The sequence below is a fragment of the Plectrocnemia conspersa genome, unplaced genomic scaffold (assembly GCF_051122295.1).
Source record: "Plectrocnemia conspersa isolate PC_06_02 unplaced genomic scaffold, ASM5112229v1 ptg000014l, whole genome shotgun sequence".
Lineage (NCBI taxonomy): Eukaryota > Metazoa > Arthropoda > Insecta > Trichoptera > Polycentropodidae > Plectrocnemia > Plectrocnemia conspersa.
In genome coordinates, this window is record NW_028277178.1 from 14,018,058 (window position 1) to 14,041,450 (window position 23,393).

The 23,393-nt window shown below is 29.9% G+C and overlaps 2 protein-coding genes across 4 annotated transcripts in view; both read left to right on the plus strand.

Moving 5' to 3' along the window:
• The window catches only part of LOC148226276 (focadhesin), a 600,544-nt gene that overhangs the window by 103,702 nt on the left and 473,449 nt on the right, over nt 1-23,393 (plus strand). The window lies entirely within an intron of this gene.
• Nucleotides 8,014-23,393, plus strand: part of LOC148226285 (acetylcholinesterase-like) — a 72,529-nt gene continuing 57,149 nt past the window's right edge. The window contains exons 1-2 of one of the 3 annotated variants that reach the window (XM_088203403.1): nt 8,014-8,079; nt 9,703-9,872. The gene's annotated coding sequence lies outside the window, so the exon portion shown is untranslated. The remainder of the gene's footprint in view (nt 8,080-9,702; nt 9,873-23,393) is intronic. The other 2 variants (XM_088203402.1, XM_088203404.1) reach the window with 2 other exon arrangements.

The window sequence follows — 23,393 nt, forward strand, 5'->3', positions numbered from 1 at the left end:
CATAAAAAGAGGTCTCGATCGTGATTCCCGAAAATGTTCCGGAACCCAAAACTAGAATTCCTCGAGAATAGCTGGATTGTCGACAGCACCTTTTAGTAATTTAAAAAAATGCTTAGCGACATACAGCTTTCTGCGAGAACTCAGCGAATCATATCCCAACGCTCCTAAAAGAAAGGCGCTGGGATATAAGTACGGATAATAACCAAATGTCCTTTTATAAAGGTATCTTAAATACCTTTTTTGAATTTTTTCCACTAAAAGGGAATATTTGGCTATTCGGAGATTCCAAATTATAGATCCCGATTCAAGAATGCTACGAGCTAAGGTGTCATAGAGGATGCGAATAACTGACGGATCGTCAAAGTGAAAGGCATTTCTCATAACAAAGCCGAGCATCTTGGAAGATTTATCACAGACGTCGTGTATGTGTAGAGAGAACCTCCATTTGATCTCGAAAGTGATTCCGAGATCTTTAGTGGAAGTTTCTCTAGTCAAAATGTTACCTCCGAGATAGTATAAATAAGCTGATGGCGAACGGGATCGAGAAAATGACACAGTATGGCACTTTCCGACACTAAAGGGCAGACGGTTAACGGAAGCCCATCTCCACAGAGAGTCTTAATCACTTTGTAGAGAGAAGGAGTCCACAACAGATCGAATGCATTTATATAATTTTAAATCATCTGCGTACAGAAGAAAACTTGAATTTTTCATTGCTGTATTTATGTCATTAATAAATAACACAAAAAGCGGAGGTCCCAGATTGGATCATTGAGGAACCCCCGAAATGGTAAAATATTTTTTTGACAATCGGCCACTATAGGTTACAAACTGTCTACGATTGCTTAAATAACTCGAGAATAACCGAGTTAAATTATCTGTGCAACCGAGGTTCGACAATTTTTTTAATAATAAACTATGACAAACTTTGTCAAAGGCTTTCTCAAAATCTATATACACGACGTCTACTTGAATTCCCGCATCGAGAGAAGTTGTCACCGTTTTGGTGAACGACAGAAGGTTAGTAACAGTGGAACGGGCAGGACGAAACCCGTGCTGTTGGTCTAACAAAACTTGCTGAAAGTGATTATTGAGATATTTATGAATAATTATTTCAAATAATTTAGCAGGAGCTAACAACACTGCGACTGGTCTATAATTCTTTATATATAATTTGTCACCCTTTTTATGAATAGGGGTGACTTTTGTGCATTTCCATAGATCAGGAAATAATGATGTTTTGAGAATCAGATCATAAATACATTTTAGAGGAGCAGCGAGACTGACTTCGCAACCCATCAAAATAAAATCGGAAATTAAATCAGGTCTTTAATTTATTAAATCCGTATTTAAGATCTGAGTGCTCAGTTTCTTGACGTTTAAATAATAATGTTGCAGTTGTTAAATATATTTAGGGTTACATTGATTTTATAGATGTTTGCTATTATATACAATAATATTTTTAGAATTTAAGATAACATTAAAAAATATATCCTAATAATAAAACAGAATTATTGGTAACAGGATCATTAAAAGTAATTTACTTACACAAATTATTATGCAATGATATTTTTTTTAAAAAATAATTTTGATTTATTAAAATAGTCAAATTGAATATACCATAATACATATTACATAAAAATATAGCAACAAAGATCGATTTTAATATTGGTAATAATTATGGGTTTTCAAAATAGGAAATATAAATAATTGATAATTTCTTAAAAAAAAGAAAATACATTTATTTAAGCTATTGAAAAGTGAAGTCGAAAATCAAATTATACCCAAGGAATTCCGGTCTTTGAGAATCACGATTGCGTCCTCTTCTGATGCCGTCGAGTCCGGGCGTTTGCAACCACCGATTTGCCTACGGTTATCTCCATCCGGCTCCTTAATACGCTGGTATTGCGTATTGTTCTATTTAATGTCAGCTACAAAAAGCTGGTCCGGTTCCTTTCGTTTAATTTAAATATATTTTTGTTTTTTACCATAGTAACGGATTGGAATAACCTATTCGGTTGCTATTGTCTAACTAATTTAATCTTAATGAATAAACATTCATTTATTTATTTTCAAATTGAACAGTATTATGAGTTAACCTAATGATAAATTATTTACAAAATAAATTGTACGTTGTCTTCCATATATGGATAGAAATATAGAGAGAGTGATTTTTATAATCAAAACATTATATTTTAAAATATATATTGTTGTACTGGAAGTGGTTAATTCACGTACATACGAATGTATTAAGTTTTTCCGCAAAAAACACATTAAGACCTAGAAACACGATATGTATCCGTTATTGAATAAGTTTTATTTCCATTGTTGCTGAAAGGCTCTCGTGTAAATCTCCGAGAGCGACGTTTGAATACTTTGCGTGTCGAATGAAAGAATACAGCAAAAGATTAATCTCTACCCCCATTACGCGAATTATGATACCTCTTTTATGGATCAACCTGTACACGTACATACATAATAAGCATATTGACGAGTTAAACGTTAAGTGGCTTCGTCAGAGTACATCATCATTAAGCAGAGAAGGATACCTACTATACGCTACACACTATGCGGCCATAATTTTCATTAGATTTATGGCGTGCCGGAACGTCGAACGGGCTTCCAGGATTTGATCACATGTTGATGGATGGGCGGATTGGCTATTTTTCAGACCTGTTGCCGAACTTTTCTTATTTTCTTTTGCTATTTAATAGGGAAACTTTTGGTAATACGCTTATTGTGTTCGAGAAAGGTTGATCTGAGAAAAGGGATAAGTTATCAAGGATGCGTAGTTAACGCAGTGAAATTCATGAATACTTTTATAATTAATAAGTAATTTATTCGAAGAAAATCGGATCTAAATTATTATACAAAGCTTTTCGTCTTTATTTACCATCCTTTAATTTTCGCAAATATTAAAGTATGCTCTTCTTTGCTACTTAAATGAACGACCAATTCTCAAAGACCATTATTGAAAAACTTATTAATGCTTTTTGTAAGCAACATAGAACTTTATATATTTTTTACGTATTTCAAGCAAACTTCTGGGTTATAATAGCTCTTATTATATTATTTAAAAATATCGTTAGTAATATATATTTATATATAAAAGGTAGCTAGAAATTTTTTTTTAAATGAAAATGTTATTGTATACTGTATTTTATGGTATGTATTTTATTATTAATTAAATCGGTTTTAATATAAATTTTACTTCAAATTGCGCTATTGAACTAAAAATAAAAAATAAATAAATAAGCAATTTTTTTACGAGTACAAAGTAAGCAGTAAATCACCAAAAACTGCTGGTAATGTAAACGATGCTTTACGTGTGACTAATGTTGAGTAACATACAGAGCAATAGTGATTTTAAAAATTGTGGAATGATGAACAGACTCTTTCAATTATTAACTGAAAGCTTTAGATTAATCATACGCACGTATTATAATTTTTCATTTAATTTTACACAACGCAAAAGTTATGGATTAGTAATCCAAAAAAACAGCTATAGATATAAAAAATGATACAAAAGAAAATTAATAAATCTTGCTGAAATCATTTAAGCTTAAAGGCATCGACAAGAAATTTACTACCAAAATGGTCTTTTAGATTTAGAAATTGTAAGTTGAATTATCGCCAGATAATCGTAAGCTATTTTAAAATATTTTCCGTCTTCCATAGTTTCTAGCCTTTTTAAACTGACTATAGTTTTATTTTTAATTAGAGCCTTATCTATAATAACAACTAAAATTCAATTAATTTAAAATCATTACAATCTGAATTGGTTTAACTTATTTATCCATTGCTGAAAAGCTTTCAAAAAGCTTCAATAAGATTTACTATTATTTTTGTTTTTGAATTTTACTATTTATTTTGTACTAAAAATGACATAATTTTTATCATAAAACATGGGATTATAAAGGATTTGTAAATTATTAAAATAGAGGGATCGTCTCTCGTTTACGTAAGCAATTGATGCTGATATAAGCTCGTTACTCAAATCATGTTATGTTTATTTAATTAAACATAGATTAACGTCTTGATTACACAGTGATTTAAAAGCAACATTTAGTGGCTGTAATAATGCTATTCTATCAGAGATTGATTCATTTTCACATTATGTATAATTTTTGATTAATATTAAAAAAGTGTCAATTTAGTTTTCAGTATAAAAAAAATGAAAGTATAATAATTTTTTTTCTATATTTATAAATATTTTATTTTTCAAGAATTTATATGCTCATGTTAAATAATAAAATATTTATAATTCATAATCTCCAAAGCATACAAACTACAATAATGTTCATTTTATCCGTTTCGAAGTACCGTAGGGATCAAATTAGGTGCGCCGCTCTGACATATTATACATGCGACCACCGAGAACTTAGAATATTTATTATATGTTAATTACATTAAAGTGTTTCAGAGTATTTGCACAAATGCAGATTCGCTATCCTTACAAAAGGACTTGGAGTTGTAATGGAGATGGTCGATAGACAATCGGTTACACTTCAGCATTGCCGATTGTCACATTATTACATTTTCAAGATCTCGTTTCCCGGCGGAATTACCTTATAGTTTAAGCGGAAGTGAAAATGCTTTCGCCGAGGACTTTGTAGTGAGGTTCGAAAATAGATGAGATTTAGAGATTTAGTACTAACACCGTCAAAGTTGATAAGGCGATAAGGATGCTCAGCTTTGCTATGCATGTATTACTTTAATAATTTATAGTCTAATATCTGAATCGTAGTAAGGTGAAATTATTATAGATCTTCACAAGAGAAAGTGCGGAACGTGTCCGTATTTGTATCCTAGTGCCATTTTGTTAGGAGCGCTGAAGTGTAATTTATTATATAATTGAAGTAGGGTAGCACTTTTTAAAGTTGCTGAATGTCCTGTATTCTAGATCGACATGAGCAAGATAATTGAGCCCAAAAGCTACTCTTACACGAGCCATACAGACATGTCTTCGATACGTGCTACTGTAATATTTTTTTAGTCTAGGCAAAAATTTTCTTTGAATTTGTGGTTAAAATAATATAATCATATGTGTGAGAATAAGCGTGATTTATTGGAGAAAGCTGTTATGTGAGCCAGATTTAAAATGAAAAACATATAATATGAAAACCAACGCTTTTAATTGTTTTTATGCATTAGTTGCATACTAGAGTATATTGAAAACTCCGCATCCAAAGAAATAGTTTATTGTTCTAAGAAGAAGTCTCTATACTTGGTCCATTGATGCTGTATTGACATGATTCTGGTCCGATATAATGCTTCACAATGGTTGCACTCCCGGGTGTTTTTTTAGGTTCTAAAATTTATGTTAGAATGTTAGATATGTAAATATACAATCCATTTATAGTCCATTTACAATATAAATAATATTAAAGCAAGAAAAATACATTTTATTATAATAAATAAATAATATTGAAACCAGAAAAAATACAGTTTGTTAAGCGTTCCATATTTCTAAACAATACCAAAAAGTATTTGAAACTATCATTTTTCTAGAAATGAGAAATTAATTTCTATTTTTCGAGAATTCTCGAAAAATCTTTGGACATACATATGAAAAATATATATAATATACAGTATGTATTTTTATTATTACAGTATATATTTTTGTAAGCACATTATGAAGCACATTATTTTACTGATTTTATAAACTATAAATTCATGTATGTAAATTAAATTATAGTGTATAATTAAATTTTATATAAATACGAAGACTAATAAAAATTATAACTAAGCATACAGGTATATAATTTTTAGATTATTAATTTATTTAGAATTCTTATATATTATAATATATAATTCTAGCTTAAATATTTAATGCATGTTTAATCAGCGGTCTCTTTCCTTTAAATGATATTTTGCCCCGTATTTTGCAAAAGATTTATAGCATTTACATAGAAACATTGTCTAATGTCGAAGGAATTCTTTCCAAAGACTTATTAATTTAATCCTTAAGTCATCGATCCTTGCATTCTTAATTTTTTATAGCCCGATAGACGTTTAATAAATAAAAAATGTCTGTTAAAGTCGGTCATTAAACTATTATTGAATGACGTTTTCGAAGTACTAATCGAAAATATCTGTCCCTTTTCGTACTACCTGCTCTAAGTGCAGCTGCTAATTAAGCGGATAAAACCCATTCATTGCATTAAAAAATTAGCATTTAAAAATATCCGTAAAAATTAAAAAAAAAAAAAAACATTTAGTATAATTTTGAAAAAATGGTTAAAATTCTCTAAAACTGGGGAATCGTCACTGCATTTATATCGAGAAAACATACAACGCACAACTAGCGATTGCAATAATATCGGGATTTTCAATACCGGTATTACCGACAGAAAAACGTTCAATATCGGTATTACCGGTATTGATATTATTTTGTATTATTATTAATTAGTAATAAAGAATACAGAAAAAATTAACGTAATTGTCTGCCTATAATCCAGTCACTCATAATGAATTAAACCCTTCATATCCCACTGAATGCATAACAATATCTTATTGGGGTGTGATCCAGTTCTCAGGGTTGGAATTGGAGGGTTAATTGGCATCCAACCACTGCCTTTTACGTCACGTGTTAAATTAAAGGGCCCACTTCTCATCTTTAGTAACGATTGTTATACAATTTATAATCAATAGATACCATTGCAGCTGGGGCCGTTTTTTTTAAATATTAGCGCATAATGAGCCGCTGCCGGGGCTCGAACCCGCAACTTCAGAGTTACTAGTCGAGACGTTACGGATTACGGCATTCCGTTCTTATATAAAATATAGAAAATATACGATCAATTCATTTAAGAAAAGGACCACATTAAAATTATAATAAAAATATTCAAGGCAGGCTTCAGGCGACCAAGTGCTTCGAAGTGTAAATATATTAAATTAAACGAAATACTGCAAATATTAATGCTTTCGTGTAGTGATTTAAGTAAATTGGAATATCTAAGAAGCGTGGAACGGTATATTGAAATTTAAACTGTATGTTTTAATTTTTATTAGATATAAAATATATTATATATAGGAATTCATGTATTCGTTTACTTTTATCTTGCGCGGCTTCGTCGGCGCGTCATTGTCTTGCGCGCTTTTGTCGGGGTGCCTATTTTTTGCATTCTTGGCGTAGCATATAGTCAATGAAGCACTTTTTAAGAACAGTGTTGACAACCCGCCAATGCTCGATGATATTCGACTATGAGCTTTATAGTGCATATAGAGTCACGATCGCGTCCTTTATTCTTGACCGTTGCGGCCAGGACGCCAACGCTCCAGATTTTCAATAAGCTTGTTAAACATAAGAATGTTTTGAGCTAGAAAAACACAATATGGGATGATGCGCATCTTTTTTAGGTGTAGACCTTAACTGTTTTATAAATATTTTGTAATGTTTATTATTGTTTGTATATTGGTCATAAGGCAAACCAATCCAGTCACGATGGTCAGATTTGTAATAAATCGTGTATGACACCTAATATTGCATAATAACCACAAACTTTCTGAAGCCATTTAAAATCGTGAATTATTATAATAAGGCACACACATGAAAATATATACATACACAATGTGACTTAAATGTACATGTATCAAGATGTTTGCGAAAGAAACTCCGTGGTTTGAATGGCCAAAATAGTATATAAAGTTGAATTAGGGGGCCCATCAATTACAATACATTATAGGAATGCTTTATAAACTATTTTTCATTTTTATGTGGGGTTCGATCAGCATCTTTAAGATTCACACTAACATTTACAGAAAGTCAGATGCTTCGCATAAAAAACACTAGTTGTTTGCGTGCACGCGCGGTGCAAAAGTTTTCCGTTGCGTTTTCCGGGGTGTAAGTTTTTCCGCATCGACCTTCAGGGGTTGCATCTTGGTGGTCGCGATCAAGTTCAGCCTGTTGATACGGGCCGCTGGTAGCTGGCTGGTGTGGTGTGCGCCTCGCACATCGATCGGCGTCGTGTCTGTCTGGCGGGGGCCAGGGGCCGAGGCCCCGGACAGCTCAGTCGCAACGCCGACGCCGGCCGGACCGACGCGCGTACGGTTAGGCCCCGTGACGCTCCACTCACCGTACACTCACACACCGTATACGCCGTACGACGTACTACAGAGAGACGCGCGCGCGCATCGACACCCGCCAAAATTCAAACTGACACAACCGAAACTCCTATTATTTTAGTTATTGAGATATGACGTTACAGAGGAAGCATATCATTCGAAAACTAATGCAAGCAAACAGCAATATTAATTATTTATCTGCGATTAAATTATTTTTAAATTTCATATTCTCTTTAATTTTCGTGTACAGTCGTATCTCAATGACTTTGACGATTTAATAAAATATCACGAATATATATATATTTAAAAAGTAGCAACAAGTGTAATTTCATAAAACTTTCTTTTAATGTGAATTTTTATGTAGTGTATATTAGATCACACATACATAGCGTCACTGTCAATTAAATTTGATTTATTTACCACAAAGCAAGAGTAGAAGAGAAATGGTTAGTTCAAGAAAATTAATCAATAAAAATAGGATTAAAATGCTTCCCAAAATTGTTATTAGGTGTGTAAATTACGTATTTTAAATTTTATGTTTATAGTTAAGAAAACAGTAGTTATCAACGCAATAATTTGATAATATAGGAATATATTTTTATTTTTTAAAATAAAACAAATATTAGTTAAATGTGGAAAAATTCAGTATTGAAAGTATAAAAATATGTAATACTTTTTTTTTGTCAAAGTTTATAGTTTGTATAACTATATCAACTAATAAGTTTTATTTTGAGTAAATGTGAGGAGAGTCACTAGCTGCATTTTAGTAAAAAGCTATATAGGCCAAAGATATAAAATATAGTAGAAACAGAATTTTTTCTAGTTAAAATTTATCATTTAAATACATTAATGCTAATTATGCATATTCTTAAAATATTTCAAGATAAAAATAATTAAACAATATTTATTTATTAAGCTACTTAGAAATACTTATTTATATAAATTGGTGCTGTAAGTATGCAGTATCAAAATAAATTAAAAAAGTTAGTTCCCAATAATAAATATTTAAAAATATTCGTTTAAGTTAATTATCTGCAAAAATATCAATAATTATATAACAACCTAACACTATCTATTTTTATTTAAATACTGCTTCACTTTTAATCGCCCCGATAGCAATTAAAACTTTCTTAGTTAGACTTTATATTTAATGACGCACCATTAGTTCAAAAGGTATACTACAGGTTGTTTCTAAAGTATCATATTAACATAATAGATAAAATAATGATTTTTACACTTTTTATCTTGCATATAACGATCTCAATAATTGTACGATAAAAAACAACAATATTGTAAATATATTTAAATTTAATCCAAACGTTAGAAACACACTGTATTACTAGCTGTTCGTAAACCCATAACATAAATTTAAATTCAAGTGAAATCAACAAGTATTCCTAAAAAGAGACGCCGCTTATCTGCGTCTAATATATCGTTGAACTTAAGTGACACTATCACACATACACAAGCGCGTCGCCTCTATAAAATCTCATCTCATAAAAGCATATTTTTAAGAAATGAGATTTACAAAAAATATTTTAAAAGTTGCCGGCGATCGTTCAACTTTTGAGTGCGCGTAAACTACGAGAAACTTTTGCGCACAACAAATTAAACAGTATAAATTTTCTTTCGCAGGTGTGTGAAAAAGTGAGTTAAGCTCGTACAACAACATTATATATAAAAGGCTGTTTTTTGTGTGTTGCGGACATTGTTTCGAATCTCGTTTTCGCAGCGGACACGTGTTATACATTATTTTTTTTTTATGGATCTTTAGCTGTCTTCAACCCGATCGCTTTAAGGACACGGTAAGAAAATCCATAGTATCATAATTGTATTGATGTGTGGTTTATTTGGTACATATTTTTGGGAATGGAGTGTCGCTCTTACGTCTCGGATGAAGCGTTATATACAGCCTCCGCCAATTACGAACAATCTCGCCACCTTAATTGGAAAATTAATATTGTGGGGTTTTCGTTCGCTCTTCTTTGAGACGTTTAGCGATATTTAAAATTTCAACACGCAGCTTAATTGCGAAGCGAATCGGATCGACGCTAAGTAACTAAGTCAATTTATTTTGTTGTTCTGTATCGCTTAGATTTGATGTAGTTAATTATGTAATGCGAGCGTTAAAGTAAATTGACTTTATTGCGTATAGGCATAACCATTTAAAATATTTAAAACGTAAAACGTTAGCATTAAAAGATAAGCATGAGCAATTAAATCAGAGTGAATTTAAAATATAAATTTAATAAAAGCAATTTAATAATGCAAAACCGAGCATGCCTTAAAGTTTCTATTTAGCTAATATGTTATATTGAAAAAAGTTGTATTACAATATTATTTAATTTTAATATAAAAAAAAAAAAAAATAATAAAAAAAAAAATAGAAAAGTCCCTTTTTGATTTTTTTTGTACTTTGTTTTTCAAATTATGTCTTTGGAATAGTGATTTTTAAACTTAGGTTGACCTTTAGCAATCTGTTTTTACTATATTAATTAATAATATCGTACCCGTTAAAATTTAAAAATACCGATTATTAAAAGAAGTTAACCGAACGTATGTAGATTGGAATTAAGATTTTAAATAAAATAAAATAAAACAGATAGTACGTTATTGTATTTTTATTTTTTCTGTTTTCATATGTAATTAAAAATATTTATTATTTCACTTTCGACTAACTTCATGCATTACACATGGATCTAAATGACGATAAATGGGTACGTCGCATGATAAAGGAGAATATCGCATTTATTAATTCTAATCTCAAGCAGTCGGATCAATATTATTTTTTTAATTTTCTTAATATGTTGCTGAATGTTAAAATATAAAATAGTAACATATTGCGTTTATATCGTAATATAGTAAACACTAATATTATTAACTAAAACATACGTGCCATATTAATAATTTGTTTTTTATTACACGCTGCAGTATGGCAGTGTTTTTTTAAATATTATATTAAAAAGATCATCCGTAGATGAGCATAAATCAAATAAAAACTTTTTAATTTATACTTGTTTATTAAATTAAGACCATTAATTACTCAAAAATAATATTGTGTGAAAAAAGTCATAAAATAGTAGAATTGAATGATAAAAATTGGACTAGCTCCTCAAAGTAAACTTTAAATATGCCAGTGTATTACGAAGCTGGATGGCGATAGCCATAGTCGAGTTGACTACTGCAAACATCCTGGCTCTAACGGGCGACAAAAGAGGACGCAATCACGACTCTTGAAAATGTTTCGGAACCCAAACACAGAACTAATTAAAAATATTTAAAAATTACTGCTCTTTAAGTCTGATGCTTATTTTTTTGGCAGATTATTTTTTTTAAAAATAGGTGTTTTATATTTTGTCCTTGCTTATGATTTTATTTTTTTCTTTATTGTTTTAATGAGTATCAGAAAGTTTGAAAAGAAACAACAAAAGCCCTATACATCTTTTTTATGTACAAAACAATTTGCTCTTTACTTTTTTACTCTAAATCTTGAAAAATAAATATTTGTTTTTAACAAAACTTTTAAAAATGCCAAATAAATGTCAAATATCTTAAAATTTCGACTGTTTTCATTAATTAGCTTTCTGACTTGTTCGAGAGGCGTTATTACCCACGTAAGTCTCGGTTATTAACCATTAAAATACTTTGCGTAAATATTAAGATTTAATTATTCGAAACACCGGCAACCTGGTTACGTCACATAGACCTTTTAGAATGACCTTTTAAGCAAAAGGCAACACAATAAGCCTCTCGAGTGAAAACCTCTTTCCACCGAGCAAACTTCAGCGGATGAATTTTGAATCATCATACATTCACACATCATGTTAACAGTAATTTCACTTGTATACCCGTGTACCTGTGCCCTTTGCCCGCTTTGAACAAACACTTTTGCGGCTTGACATTACCACCCCAGTTCTATCTTGCCGTTTCGTACGATGATGGATACGGGATAATAGTATTTACGGATATATTCAAAAAGGCGTTTATGGCATAGCTCAGCACCTTAAAAATAATGGTTTACGGCCTTTACCGGTATCCGGAAAAAATCGCTTGGGTAGTTTTGTAGCCGTAAATACAGACAGACACACAGCAATCAAAATAAGTGATTCTTAACCTTTTGTAAAATCCAACGATCAATACTTAAATATTTTAATTTTAATGTAAATACTGTGTCTAATTTTTTTTCTAGCGTTGATGCAGTATTTACAAAAAATTGAAATCTAATATTTTTTCCATTAATATGTAAAATGGATAGATATATATTTTTAAATACTGACACGATTAGTATAATACAGTAATAAAACGTCGTACCTTCAAAGCACACAAAATTTAAATTCAGAATATCTAAATTAATAATTTGTGTGTGCGTGATTGCTTTCTCTTCTCCCAGTCTAAATGCAATATAAGGTATACATCTTATAAATGCAAAGTATTGCTTAGTATGGTCTTTTATATACCATTTTTTTATTAATTCATTTACAAAACTAAAAAACCAGCTGATAAAAATCATATTAAAAGTCGAATGTACCCAACGAGGTTGCCTTTTTCTGGTATATGCCATAACGTTAGTAGCAAAATAAATTGCTTATTCAAGTGTGTTTCTTTCTCAAATACTCGTACATATATAGGTTAATATTAAAGTAATACATATATATTACAAAAATAAAAATAAAAAGCACCTTAGACGTATAACCTGTTGAACGTAATGAAACATTATTTTATTCAACGCATAAATAATGAAACATAGCTAATGTTGAAGCTAGAGGTCACACTGATAATTTGTATTAAAATTATAGTTTTCTCTTAGAATTATCTTATCGCATGATAAATATTAAGGTAGATAATTTATGTACATCGTTTAGTACATACAAATTTAACATATCGTTGTTATATAACAATAAAACTCTCCAATTACCCAATAATATATTTCATCATTAAATATTGGTTAACCTATATGTTGCCATTTTAAAGTATTTACTAGTTGTACATGTAAGTGACCTACAATATATAGCGAAAAGTGCACATTTAGAATTAAATATATTTTTAATTTTTTATGTGTCAGTGCTTTTTAAACATTATCAAATTATGCCAGAAAAATCTAATGCTTCATTATTTGTTTGGCCACATTTATATTTAAGATAAGAAAGCAATCTTTTTGATTTTAAAGCATTTTTATTCACAGCTGTAGCTTTCAAAAGCAGTCTACAAGCTTTATTAATAAGTTCTTAAGACTTAATAGAAACAAAAACGGGTAGTATAGATTTTTTTTTATAATTTAACATTATATCCCATAAGTTTAATGCCTGCACTGCACTCTCTGGAAGTTGTCCGAACCGAAGTTACAACTGAAGTTGGCCGAGACCTACGACTTCGAGTAAGCGACCACACTGCCACAAATTTCATATGCCGTCCGGACGGCGGCTTCTGTCGCGTACAGCTGGCAAATTTGCGCGCGATCGAAAAATGTACCAATTAATCGCAATTTTTAAATTGTCATTTTATTGAATTTGTGTAGGCACTCACTAATACAATATCAGTGAAAACTTTTCGGTCATAAATATTCAATTCACGCAAAATCTTTGTCGGCTTTTGCAAAATGCCATAAGGCATAAAAATCATACTTCAGAATACGAACACCACATCTGTGACTATCCTAGAGTTTGTCGCCATCGATTCTAAATAAGAATTCGTTATGGTGTGATGACATTTATATTAACCGATCTAGGAAAATAAATAAGGATATTCGAAACGATTTTAAAAAAAAAATCAAGTACCGCTAATTATTTTTTAATTATTTAATTTTATATGAATAAAAATATAATAACGATATCTGTTAGAAGAATATACTATCAAAAATATAATTAATCCCTTTTGCTGCCATAAGACATTCAAATATGTCAGTAAGAGTCTGTTGAAGTCCCCGATAAGCATGTGGTATTATAAATTGACCACGTGACTACGAGGCAGCGCTCGATATGCATGTTGACCATAGGACGCCTACGCGCATACTAAAATTGAACCGAGTTACTCGTTCTATCTCGGTTTGCGAAAAACCGTATTATTATCTCTCTCACTGTCGTCACTTAACACGCGAGAGAGCGAAAGTGGAAGTATCTCACTGCTCGCGCTCGAAAGAGCAGCTCCGACTTCGGTTCCTTTGACTTCGGTCCGTTTGCCGACAATGTTCGGAAGCGCTCGAAGCTGGCCAAGTCGACTAAATTACCCCCACTTTACCTCCCGTTCTCGGTAAGCTCGGACAACTTCCAAAAGATTTTAGAGCGGGTAGAACAGAACTCGACCGAAGTAACCCAATATCTTCTACGTCCTTGGCCAACCTTGGCCTACTTCCAGAGAGTGTAGTGCAGGCATAATACACCTTATTGCTTAAAACCTCTTTTCTGCGAGAAATAATTAGTGGTTGGTAAGTCAAAGGTGACAAGTCCAGTAAAATAGGTATAAAATACTAATTGAGGGCAAAATTATAGATTTTTAGTATTGACAAACAAGTTATAGTGTTGGCGTGGTGAAACAAGTTACATGTAGTTTTATTAAAATTAATATGACCAGTAAGAAACACTGTTAATTGTTTTTTCGTTTTAGAAAGTCTATTAATCGAACTTATTTGAGTATTACAAAAATACTGAAGCTATGTCTTGTAAGCCGATGGACTGATTTTAAATTTATTTTGTGTCAATTTGTCATTGGCCTCTGGTTATTATTAGTAAATCAATAATCATAAATCGACAGAAAAATCTATTGTATATATTATGTTAGATTGTGCTTGCACAAACTTTAAAAAAAATATTTGCAGTCTAAATTTACAGTATCTATCTCTACGAAGCTTTCAAAATGTTTAGCTTTTTAATTAAAATAGGATAAAAACATTTTCTGCAGAGATTAAAACTTCAGACCTGTCTTTCTATCTGTTCTAAATTCAACAGTATATTTTATCGCGACGACGTAGATAGGGGATGAATTAAATATACCCTATACATTTTTTCAAAATATAAATAGCATTCATACCATCCAAACTAAATTCATTTTAAATAGGGATACTGTCATGTTTGGTGTTTAAATTTTAACGAAACGCTAACCAATATGGGTACTATAAAGATGATTTTTATAACATAATTTATATGACACTTTTAGAACTCTTTAAAATTCTCGTATTTAAAGGAGTGTGTTTTGAGTAGCAAAAAATATTTAGAGGGTTTTCTTTAAGGTTTTTGTTTAAAATATTTATTCTGTAATTTTTATTCTTAGTAATAAATGCTTTTCAATATTATGTTGTTAAAAAATTAGCATTGCTACATTGCTAAATTAAATATTTTTGCTTTATCCTTTAGCTATTATTCTTACTTGAATTTTATTATGCAAATGTACTTTTATGCATATAATGCTTTTAGGAGTAAGGCAATGAATGCAATCGAGTAAATCATTTTTAAATATTTCAAAACTGATGTTACAAAAGCTTTGTAACAGGAATAATGACTTTATTGGAAAGTTTAAACCTTATATTATTCATTTTGTTATAAAATCTATCTTAAATATAATAAAACACATTTTATCAAGATGTTCTTCAATTTTAGCGAGAAAGCTACCGTACTTTGGTATGACATGGTAGAAATTTATGCACAGAACCCACAAATTAATAATGTCTTCGGTATTCAGAACTAATTACGGAATTTACTAGACACTTTATAAATATCAGTATAGTAAATATTGAAATACCGCGTATCCAATCTGAGCTCTCTTATGAATTAAATAGTAAAATTTATAAAGAGGGTGAGAAAACGAGAAGGGCAAGTTTATATTTTCTTTGGTACACTGAAGCAACCGCCGTCTGCCCTGTTGTGGATTTGCTAACCATATTTTATTAAAAGTATTTAAGTACGCTGAAAAAAAATATTACAAAAGTACCCATTCGCGGTATATTAAAGTTTGAAAACGAAGCGTTATACAATGTAAATTCTTAAAGGTGTATGCACAAAGGCGTTTATCGGGTAGCATATGAAACTGTGGTGACGATATGCCAGGTATATAGGACCGTGATGAAAATGCACAGTCAGGCGCTTTTCCAACCGCTTTTCGATCTCCCGCAGGAGAGTTTTTTATCGTGAAAAGAGAAGGTCCACGTTTGTTTTGGATGGGGGCCCCGACGAGCACCAGGGGACCGCGAGGGTTTGATTTATTTTTAAATTAAATCCGTCTAATCTGAATACGACGCGAGAGTGTTTTCCGTGAAATTATCTCTGAGCGGAATCGCTCCGGGGCACGGAAAAATCAATCCACTTAGCGCCTCGAGATACTACTCGGAAAATAGGTTGATAGTCTTATTTATTGATTGTTAAATAACGGTGCATTAAATCAGATATATTATTAAATTATTCAATTTATGAAATTCACGTATTATGATTGAAGTCTATGTAAATAATTTATTTCATATTAATAAGTTATGAAAAATAGTTCAATTTAAATCATAATTATTATCTTTTTTGAGATTTATTCTTTACAGCTTATGCTACATACATAATTACTAAAAAAAGCTAAATTAAAAGCCTTTTTAGATGTTAAAAAACAAATAGTAACTATTTAATTAAATTAATAAGACGTACAGTCGTAATCTTATATTGTAAGCTAAATATAAACGTTATACCACAATTTCCCTGAATATACGCCTGACTGCATTCATATAGAAATATAAAGCAAGCCGTACTAAAGGGTATGAATTGAAAATCTAATTAGCATATATATGATATTAACAGCACGTGGCAGTATAGATCTTCTAAAAATAAAAAATCTCCTGCTCGAATTGTGATATTTTTTTGGTGAACGTCGCTTGAATTTTATATATCATTTTAATTACATAAACTTGAATCAGCTTCTTGAATATTATATGGAACGGCAATTGAAGTTTATACAGGATGATCGTGTGATCTAGTATGTAAAAGTTTGAAATTTAAATATTTGCTATTAAATAAGGGATTCGAAAGAATTGCTAAGATAAAACGAAAGGCTTTTTTCGCAAAACATTCTTTTACTTAAGAAAACCTTTTTGTCACTTTATAAACATTGATTTTAGGGTCGTAACGATTGAAAATTAAATATCCGTATCATTTATAAACCATGTTTTATTACTATATGTCTAACTTAATCCCACTCTATATTACTTGGTAGTTGTACTTTGTATCCTATATCCTTCAATGGTATAAAGATTTATAGCGTTATTTTGTTCAGACAAATAGTCTAATAACGATGGTATTATTCTAGTGCGTTTATATATCTTAAATTGTGGAATAGCTTGGTAAATTACAAATAACTTGGCACAATTAATATCAATTTGCTTTTTCATGAAGCATAAAATACATTTTTAATGATTTACTTGTGGGAAGCCGATTTATTTTTTTGGGCAAAACTAGACGACGCTTTGGTAACACTGACGTAATAATGACGTAGAGTTAATTATTAAGACCACTGTAACCTAGCATGGGCATATAATAAACAATATATTACATTACTGCAATTTAATACAATATATATAAAAGTATTACAGAGGACCCAAATAACTGATAGATCGTCAAATTAAAACGCGTTCTTCATAACAAGTTTACGTATAGAGAGAGACTCAAATTTAGATAAAAAGTGATTCTGGGATCTTAAGTGAAAGTTTCTTTAGCCAAATTGTTCTCACCGATATCTAATGGCAAACGAGATCGAGAAAATGACACAATATAGCAATTTCCGACACTAAAGGGTAGACGGTTGACGGAAGCCCATCTCCGTAAAGAATCTAAATCATCCATTAGAGAGTAGTTCGCAACAAATAGAATGCATCTAAATAATTTTAATAATTTTAAGTATTTATGTCTTTAAGAAATAGCGTGAAAAGCAGCGGATCCTTGAGGAACGCTCGAAGGGGTGAAATATTATTACGATAATCAGCCACCGTAGGTTACACACTATCTACTGTCTATAATAACTCGAAAATAACCGAGTCAAATCATCTGAGTAAATGAGGTCCAAAAATGTATTTATGGATAATTATTTCAAACAATTTAGCAGGAGCTGACAACACCGCGACTAGTCTATTTATGTACAATTTATCACCCATTTTATCAGTAGGGGTGGGTGACTTTTAGACATTTTGAAAGATCAGGAAATGATGACGTCTTAAAAATCAGATTAAATATGTAATTTAATAATGTAAGTTTGATCCAGTGCCAGTAAAATTTTATTATTACATTTTATTGTAATAAAAATTTTAAATTAAAGAATGTTACATCATGCATGATCTAGTTCAATTTGTATTTATTTAAGTATGCATAATAAAATTCATACGTAATATTATCAACATCGAGGAAAACCTGATATGTTATGATCAATAGTATATCTGATTATATAATAATCACTATTGCAGTCTCATAGACGCGGTAAAAATAAAAAATGCTAGTGTTTATCCAGGTATTTCGGGTCTATCGTATATGATAGTGTTAGATATGTATTATACACATGGACTTGAAAAACTGAATAATAATTTAAGTAGCGAAATCAGTATTCGAGAAAATTTCCATGTATAATATTTTCTTTCAATATTTTCAACGTACGAAAAATATGAAACCTGTCATAACGTACATTCTATTATGTTCAGTTATACTTTCATATACGCCTAGCTTGGTTGTACATAAAATATAACACTAACATTCATAAATATAAAGCTACAAAAATATGGCAATGTACAAGTTTAATACAATTTAAAAGTATTATTATTTATTTATGAGAAAAATTGCTATATTATGTATTAATTTGTTGATAACGAAATTTTATCATCGTATATTTCATTGGGTTATGTGGTGGGTACCCTAATTTTATTGAATTTTGACCTACATTTTTTTTATTAAAGGGCGCAAAGTGTACGCAAGAAGCTAATAAATAATATTTATCCGGTATAATTTCATCTGTGTTCTTTATGTAAATGCAATTGAAGCCCGCATTTAAGGCTAAATATTTACATATATGAAATATACTTAGGTATATCACACTTAAATATTAAGCCAACATTTGTATTTATATTTTAAAAGTATATTTATATTTTAAAAGTATTACAAGAATTATTCGCAACAAGTTGCAAATAATTTGTGATTATGGCCGGAAAATCACGGCCGAAATATAGAATACAAGTAAGCAAAAATCGCGATGAATCCCGAGATTTCAAAAATAATTAGACTCGCGAAAATCTAAAAATCCATATTATAAACCTCTATGGGGAGGAAATTCAAAAACATTCCAAAAAATAAAAAAATTGTGCAAAACTGACCAAAAACAAATGTGATATAGTGTTCCTGAAAAAGTGTCGTGACAAAAAACTCATACTGAAATTTGCATTTTTAATTGCTATAATATTAATATTATTTGTTTATTAAATAATTTTAATATAGAGAACTAAACCAATAAAAAATATTTACCATAATTTAAAATTTAGATATTTATAATGTAGACTTATAATATAAGCCTAATATTATTAAAAAAATGTTTTTCTTTACATTTTTAGTAATAATACATATGTAAATTATGGTAATATTAACTTCAATATTATTATTTAATAATATATATGTTTTAAATGTATTAGTGTATTTTTTTAAAGTTAACGTTTGCCTATAATGCATTTGATCGATTACGGGTAATAATTATTTTTATATATGTATGTATATGATTTAAGACTTTGCAATACAATCCATATATAATAAATAATAAATGATAAAAATAAAATATTAGTATGTTAATGAGATATATTTATTAAAAATTTCACCCTAAATTAGTGATCGTGGAACTTAAGTTAAGAACCCTAAAATAAATGAAAAATATATTTTTTGGCGTAATGAAAGCAAAATATTTGTGCTATTTTCATCAATTGAGACGAAAGTTTTTCTTATAATTTCTTATTAGGTTTAATATTTAGATAAATTTTATCACACAGAACTAAAAAATGTTCTGAATCGAGTGTGGAACTTTTATAGTTACTTACAAATAAGTAAAACTTCATTGACTAATAAACTGTCATTTTTTGTATGTGGATGCAGTATAAAGATATTTGCAAGATAAAAATGTCGATGTTTAGATTAAAGGAGACATAAATACATGGAAAAAAAGTGACACAAATCACAGTCACAGGTGTGCATTGTCCTATATGAACTCAACTAATTACCCGTATGTGCTCGATAGAATTTCAAGATCTTGATTCACAGTATTGAGAAGTTGGACGACCATTGTCAGATAATAGTTGTCAAATAACAATGAAACGTATCACATTGCTTCACTGGAAAACAGGGACAGATAGCACCCGTATATTTTCAGGTATAAATGACAAAGGAATTTAAGCTGTACTTTTTAGAGCCGCGATTCTTTGCATTGAAATCCAGATATAATAATTGAATCAGCTTATAGTATGCTGCGGACTTAGACATCATAAAGAGTGCGCATTCCTAGAGTAGCGCACATTTTTTAATATAAGACCGAGCATCTTTATCGATCTACTATGAGTCGTTGCAACGTGGAGGCTGAATTTATAGAGCTTTTTAAAAAAAATACCAAGATCCTTAGTAATAAAAGTGCTGTCTAGAATATATCATTAAATGGCATCTTAAAGTCACTGAGCGGTTTTCTGAACATTTTAGATCAGTTAGGTTATATTATACCCTTAAGTGTGAAATGTATCAGTAGAGCCTAAAGGATTAACAGAGGTATTTCTTAACCTTCGTTTCAACAATGTAGCACACATTAAATTTTAAAGCAAAGTACATCTGTCATATTTGTGGATATCAATAGTTTCAAAGGCTTTTTAAGCTGCACGAGAAAGCGATAAAAACTACTGTTTTTCATAGATATAACTTATCTATGCGAAGTATGCGAATAATCTTAAACCCAAAAACAGTATTCAAATCTAAGATTCAATATTTTTGTGTCAAAAATGAACCAATATAATTTATTAAAAGTTTAAAAAGAAACAGTTATTATTATTGTAAACCATATTTTCAATACTAATTTATAATTTATTATTTTGATTTTAATTGTTATTTAATTGCTTCTCTTTTAAATAAAGGGGATAGTATCGGTTTTGGGAAATATATGTTAAAGTTAAAGATAAAAAAATACCCTACCTCTACCCTAAATAGATAAAAACATAAAGAGTAATTTACTGATATACACTTTAAAATAGATTTCGATAGATTGCAACTCGCAAAATGTAGCAATCTTAAAAAAAGTTTTTTTAACTATCACCAAAAGCTAGATTTTTCTGATCGTTGTTTGAATAAGAAATCCATAAAACTTTTTTCATAAATTTATTTTGGCTACGTACTTTAGCAAGCTTGTTACGCCGTATTATTTTGAAATAGCCCTATCAAAAACGTAACTTTGCTTAAAAATCTATGGAAAAAAGTTATAAAATATTTTTTTCCACTTCCACCTGATTATTGCGGGCTTTGCCAGAAAGATTTTTTATTAAATCATATAAATAATTCACTCGCTATTGAAGCAACGTACAGGTGTATATTGTATAAATAAAATATAAGACTCGGAGATACGCGTTTAAAGATTTATTAACCATAATAATATTGCATATACAAGAATGTCTTCTGTTCTTACTGTATCTGTGTATATTTACGGTAAAAATAATCATATATTGTTACATATAACCTTCAAAATACTAGTATAAATATATGTATTAGTATAATTTTCTGGATTGTTTTATGTACCATTGAATATATTTAAAAGAAAATATAAACAATCCAGAAAAAATCAATTATTACAATAAAAAGATTGCCCCTCTCAAATAGGAGATCACTCATTCAGAGTGCACTCTTCATATCCTGCAGAAACAATCAGTGTTGTGTAATTGAATAAACTCACTCTCATGCGCTTTATGAAGAGACACCGCAGAGCTGCATTGGAGAGAAATTTTATTATTCCGCATATAATGCGGCATACATAAAATGTGCAGCACAAAATCCGATGTATAAAGCATAATATTAAATTTACAAAAAGTGGCGCTTTGACGTAGATGCATTATGAATGCGGTTTTATTCAATCTTTATGCGGATAAAAGTTAAAATTTTCATACATATAGTCGAGAACATAATATACATACTTCATAAAAAAGTTTATAAATTTGAGCGTTATTTTATCTCCGGCATAAATATATTTATAAGGTGGATCTCACTATTTTGTATTTATGTATACATAAACGGTTTTATTGCGAAAGCTTTTCTTGCGTCACGCGTCAGTCGAGCTTTAGCAGTAAATCTACTTCTCAGCTGTTTTGTGTCTTTTTTACTTTAGTTAATCACGCAAAGATAGACAACAAAAACCTCTTTCTCATTATTTTATTTCTAAATTTCTCGTGCTAATTTTCAACGTGGCTCGTATCATTTTATCAAATGGCTATTTTCATTTGCCCGCTAAAGCTAGGTTTTTTTTCAAATGTCAAATTTCACGTTTGCTATATTATGTGTCTTTATTTCATATTTATACGTGTAATACATACGGAGCTGAAAAATATATACGTGCCTTCTATTTTCGAGCTTGCCAATATCGAATCTCGCTTTTTCGCGTTATGTAACAAAAATTTCGTGGGATAAATCGTTCCTTATATGCAATTAAATACGAGATGTAATACGATATATGATCGAATCGAAATGATACTTCTAATTTTGTGTTAGGGCTATTTTTCGAAATAGCCATTTAGGTCGAACAGTCAAGGCTGTCTGGAAATGAATGTTAAATTGAGAAATGTATATTAAGAAGGTCAACAGATTTCAACTCATTATCTTATACAGAATTGTTCAGAATTAATAAATAGCACATTTGATATGTAGGGATAGAATTTATTTAATATAGTTATAAATATTATATCTTGGGAAAATTATTTATTCAATAGAATATACTAGTAATGTGTCATATGTTCAACATTACAACTTTTTAAAGTATGTATTGTGAAGACATCTTATTAAAAAATATAATTTTATATAAGCTCATTTCGATATATATTTATATATATATTATATATATATAAATTAAATTAAATCTATGAGCGATTGAATTATTTGTATATTAATTTAGGAAATAAAATAGAAAGGCTGTGAATCTTTAGTTTATATACCGCACATCTACTGATGTTATTTATGTTTTCTTAAGCGAAAAAGCTTAAGAAGCGAATTAGATGTAGTGGTTTATTGTTGCCTCTTACAATGAATTGTTGAATAGAAAGGATTTTTGCTTTTTGTACACAACTAAAATTATTTCATTATATATTTTTATTAAAATACATTTTT